Genomic DNA, 5,560 nt, shown 5'->3' with positions numbered 1-5,560 from the left:
CGCCTCCGCTATGGCCTCGGTCCCTGTCAAATGCCCATAAGCAGCAGTCATGCTCCTTCCATGCCCGAGGGGGGAGGGTAACAGAGGAGAAAACAGCTTTCGATGACCCAGGGACCCGCTGCTGACAGTCCTGGGTGCCTGGTAGGGAAAGAAAGTGTTTTGTTTGGCTTTGTTTTGTTCACCAAGCCTCCTTTCTGAGCCCTGTTCACCTTTACAGCATCACTTGAAGCAACAAAGCAGCTTAATTACGCTGCCTTTGAAAACTTTGAACTCGACAGGCTGGATTCCTTGTGTTAAAATCCTTTCCCTCCTGTAAGGGCTGAAAGGAGCTTCCCTGCTCAGCCTGGTTTTAAAACCATCACACCAAGCATGGAAAATTCTATAAATACCAAATGCAACCCTGGAGTTTAACCTTTAATTATTCTAGCCTCCAGCTCAACTTCCTGATTCCAGCATTTTCTTTCTGCACATATGTCCTCTTTAAACTCTGTCTGGAGCTTGATCAACATTAATAATAATAATAAAATCTCCTTGGGAAGACTTTCAGAGCCATCTGAAAATGAATAGGAATCCTAGAAGTGGGTGTGATCTTCGGGGAAACACTCATCCAGCAGCCTGTTTTGTCTCATTGGTGCCAGAGGTCGGCATCGGCTTGACTGTCTGAAATCCCTGCTATTCCCCTCCAGGCAGGTAAAGCCCTCTATACTGACATGGCTTCCTTTTTCTTCCAGGTGGCATCCTGGATGCGTTTGTTCTGAAGACCTCTGTTCTGATTATCTGTGTCATAAACCACCCCCAATATTAGTGGCTCAAAACAACAAATCGTTTACTTTGCTTTCAAATCTGCAGTCTAGGCAAAGCCCGTGGGGACAGCTTGATCTGCTCCACAGAGTGTCCTTTGGGTGGCTTGACTTCTGGGGCCTGGGGTCACCTGAAGGCTCTTGCTCCTAGGTCTAGTGCTGGCGCTGGCTGGCTGCCGGGACCTCAGGTGGGGTCGTCCACTGTGGCCTCGCCATGAGGATTCCTGGTGTCCTTGAAGGGCTGCGACTAGGTTCGAAGGAGGAGTGGCCCGAGGAAACAAGGTACACAGGGAATTGGCAGTTTGAGGACCTAGCCTCAGCTGTCCCATAGCTTTGCTTCCGCTGTGTTCTGTTGGATGAGGCAGTCACAAAGGCCTGGCCCCATTCAAGGGAAGAGGGCATATACACCGTCACCAGAAGCGTCATCAAACTTGGAATGTCATTATCACCTTGAAGGAGACCCTGTGGGATGGGAGATATTGCGGTTGCTACATTAGTCTGCTGGGGCTGCTGTAACAAAATTCCACAAGTTGGGGGGCGGGCTTAAGCAATGGAAATTTATTTTCTCACAGCTCTGGAGGCCAAAAGTCTCAGATCAAGGTGTCAGCAGTGTGGGTTTCTCCTGAGGCTTCTCTCTCTTTGCCCATCCTTGCACGATCTTTTCTCTTTGGGAAGATCCCTGGAGCGGCTGCATGGTTTTATATGGATACTAGTCTTAACGGATTAGGGCCCCACCCCTATGATCTCATTTAACCTAATTACCTCTTTATAGGAATACTGCCACACTGTGGATTAGGGCTTCAACCTATGAATTTCAGGGTGTTGGGGGGACACTACTCGGTCCTTAGCAGCAGCCATCTTTGGAAAGTACAATCTGCCACAGGCCCTTAGCTGTTTCTCTCTCTCTCTCTCTCTCTCTGAGTCTCCCAGCCTGAAATCATCCTTCTCAAGTGATAAGTGAGTTAAAAGGACAGCCTTGAAGTTGACCTACAGGTGGTTCTTGGAAGATGCTACCCAGTGAAGGCCTTTCTTTTCATGAACCAGGTCCACTGGGCCATCGTGGGGTCCAGAAATGCATGATCTTCACTTTGAAACTAGCTGGGCCAAAGAACGGCCACAGACCCTCTGGCAATCTGTTCAAATCTGGCCCATGGTGGTGGTTTCGTTTTGTGTCACGTTGACAAGGCTGGAGCGATGTTTCCCCCAAATTCCCTTACTTTTGTGGTTCCAGATGCGAGCTGGTCAGAAGAGAAATTTGCACCGCATTTGGAAGGTGGAGGAAAAGCAGCTACCACTCCTCTCTGGTCATCATGCTTAGATGCAGTGAACGACAGAAGGTGCCAGAAGGTGCCACCTTGCCCTTATTCTCTCCTGCCATGCATGCAGTTCTGCTTCTTGACTGTTGGCTCTGCTGTGCCATAGCCGTGCCATGCCCAGCCTGCCTTCAGACGTATAGACATATCTTCCGTGGGCTTCTCCCCAAGCTCTCCTTCATGGCCCCACTCTGGCAGCCTAATGACTCTCCTCTAACCCTCCAACTTCCCCTTCAGACTCTTCCTTTTCCAGACTCCCCCACGGCTGGGAGGTCTTGCTCCATTACAAAACCCTTGCTCCATACCCCAGCTCAGGGACTATATGCCCAGAGCAAGGTTTGCATGATGGAGGGAGAGGAACCCAATGGGTTCAGAGCAGAGTTTCTGGTTGAGAGTGGGGCTTGAATGGTGGTGTCAGAGTTGGGGCAGGCCAACAGAGGCATCCCTTTCAGGCCTTTGCAAAACTAGGAGGAGACTGTGGGTGGGGAGCAGGGCGTTTGATCCCTCCGTGAGGGCCCCAGGCCCCATGGCTACAGCAGAGCAATTTAGCTCCTGGCTCTGGATGGCGCTCATTAGGCCTGGCACTGAGGTGTGTTGTCTCTTTTTCCATGACATCATCTCTCCCCCAGGCTTCAGAAACAGCAGGAGCGCAACACAACACTGGAGAGCCCATGGGTCTATGCTCTGTGCTTTGGGGGGACAGGCATTTCCCGTGTTCAACGATAACACCATCGTAATTCTACAACATTAAACACAAATGAACTCACCTAACAAGTAAATAAATCAGTTCAGTATGGCGAGCTGACCTCTGGTTTTCTTTTTCTTTTTTTTTTTTTTAAAGATTTTATTTATTTACTTGAGAGTGAGTGAGAGAGAGAACATGTGAGGGGAGAGGGTCAGAGGGAGAAGCAGACTTCCAGCTGAGCAGGGAGCCCAATGCAGGACTCAGTCTGGGGACTCCAGGATCATGACCTGAGCTGAAGGCAATCACCCAACCAACTGAGCCACCCAGACACCCCCTCCGGTTTTCTTTCTTTTTAAAAATATTTAATTTTTTAATTTTTTTTTTTTATTTGACAGACAGAGATCACAAGTACGCAGAGGCAGGCAGGCAGAGAGGAGGAAGCAGGATCCCTGCCGAGCAGAGAGCCCGAAGCAGGGCTGGATCCCAGGACTCTGGGATCAAGACCTGAGCTGAAGGCAGTGGCTTTAACCCACTGAGCCACCCAGGCTCCCCTCCAGTTTTCTTTTTAAAAGACTGTATTTTTAAGTGATCTCTACATCCAATGTGGGACTCAAACTCACAACCCTGAGATAAAGAGTTGCACTCTCCTGACTGAGCCAGCCACGTGCTCCTCCTTCCCTTCCCTTTCTTTTCCTTCTCTTCCCTTCCTTTTTTTTTTTTGGTGAGCTAACTTTCAAAGGGTCTCAACCCCAACAGTGAAACATTTTTAGCACCCCTCCCCCCCATATGTTTATTTCCTTATAACTTATGTTCCTGTGCTAATGCTTTTTGCTAAGATCATAAGTCCTCCTGTGTGTGAGGTCCATTATTAACAATAGAAGTAAAAAAGCTGTATTTCAAATTATCTCCTTAAGTGTGAACATTTTAAAATGAACTAGCTCTCAAAGTAGGAAAACTGTGAGCACCACCAGTTTCTTCTTAGCTTAGGCTTCATTTTATAGGACTATCTTCCAGTCGTGGTTTCTCTAGGGGAACCGTTTCGAGCCCCTTGCTCATTTGGTGATGATTAGTTTGGTTAGAGCGCCATAATGTAATCTGTAAATTCACTGACCATGGCACTCATCATAGGCCATTTGCTGAAGGTGAAAAACCATCTGAGGCAGATGGTGTCCAAGTTATGGGACTGCCACTCTTCCCTTAGCCTTCCTCACCTGTCACACTGGATGCTGAGTGGTGATGTACAGCGCCCCGACAAGGCCAATCTGCATGTTGTATACCGGTCACTGTAATCGTCAGCTCTTGCCGCCATAATGCTGTGGAACAAACACTCCGAAATTTAGTGGCTTATGATACCCAGCGTTTATTTTTCTTGGTCACCGTCCTGCAGAGCTGTGGGGTTCTGACTGATCTTGGCTAGGCTTGGCTATTTCAGAGGGATGGCTGGGAGTGGTTCCAGGTCACGGGGTTTTTTTGGGTTTCGTGTGTTTGTTTGGGATGGTTGACATCTTTATTGCTTTGGAGGTGGGGGGCAGGTGCTCAGGAGTTCTTTGTGGGGCGGACCACTTCCTCTTCACCATCACAAGCTCTGGCTGCACAGGATGGCGCTGGCTTTGTGAATGGCGGTCACGTGCAGATCTGGGCGTTACTCGTTCTTGCGGATCACGTGCCTGGTGCTGCTCAGGGTGGCCCGGGCCTTGTGGTTCCTGGTGGCTTTCAAGCAGGTGGTGGTGGGTTTTCACTGGCGGGATCTCTGCTTCATGACCACCACCCTATCTCTGTTGCGGGGACTGGGCTCCACGCCCAGAGTCTAGTGGTGAATCAGCCCATGTAGTGGAAGGACTTGTTTGCCTTCAGGTTATTGGGGTCAGTGCTGTACGCCTGCTTGTTCCTCTCCACCAGGAAGCTGGAGCAGTTCTGCCCCACCATCCATTGCAGGTGGGAGGACACGGCAGCAGCTCCTCTCCCCATCGCAGCTTGAGATGGAAAGTGCTCCAGGTCACAGAATTTGTGCAAGTCTGGAGCCCTGGCTGATGCGAATACAGCCACGTGGGACCTGTTCTCTTAGTGATGGCAGAAGCTCAAGAGGGCAAACCATACCATGCAACACATTTAAAGTGGCCTCTCACGTGCCACTTCTGGCAATAATCTTGCTCAAGCCCAACTGCTCCTGGGTGGCCAGAGTATATCCCACCCACAGTGGAAAGCACTGCAAAGTCACGAGGAAGCGGTGTAGTTTCTGTTCCAGGTGAGCCGTGAATTAGGATCAATAAGCCAAACCACTGGGGCCCCTGGCTCTGTGCTCAGTGGGGAGGTTGCTTCTCTCCCTCCCTCTCTGCCCCTTCTCCAGCTCTCTCTCTCACTCTCAAATAAATACATAAACCTTAAAAAAAAAATAAGCCAAACTACCATAGTGATGTAAGGAAAGTTCTCAAGTTCTGATGTTTTCTTCCTACCTATATTAATTGGCTAGGGCTGTCATAACAAAGAACCACCCGCTGAGGGGCTTAAACAATAGGAATGTGCTGTCTCATGGTTCTGGAGGCCAGAAGTCCAAGATCAAGGTGCTGGCAGGGTTGGTTCCTTCTGAGGGCCGTGAGGGAGGCCGCTGTTCCAGGCCTCTGTCTTTGGCTTATCTTTTTCCTGTGTCTCTTCCCATTGTCTTCCCTCTGTGTATGTCTGTGTCCAAATTTCCCCTTTCTATAAGGACGCTAGTCATATTTTTTAGGTCCACCCTAGTGACCTCATTTTAACTCCATTGCCTC

General features: G+C 49.5%; 1 pseudogene; it reads right to left on the bottom strand.

Moving 5' to 3' along the window:
- Nucleotides 1-4,255: 4,255 nt before the first annotated feature.
- Nucleotides 4,256-4,766, bottom strand: LOC116862553 (annotated as a pseudogene).
- Nucleotides 4,767-5,560: the final 794 nt, after the last annotated feature.

Source organism: Lontra canadensis, unplaced genomic scaffold, assembly GCF_010015895.1.
Source record: "Lontra canadensis isolate GAN:19392208 unplaced genomic scaffold, GSC_riverotter_1.0 scaffold258, whole genome shotgun sequence".
Classification (NCBI taxonomy): Eukaryota; Metazoa; Chordata; class Mammalia; order Carnivora; family Mustelidae; genus Lontra; species Lontra canadensis.
Note: the sequence above shows the minus strand (reverse complement) of the source record. Positions and strands in the feature narration are given on the sequence as shown.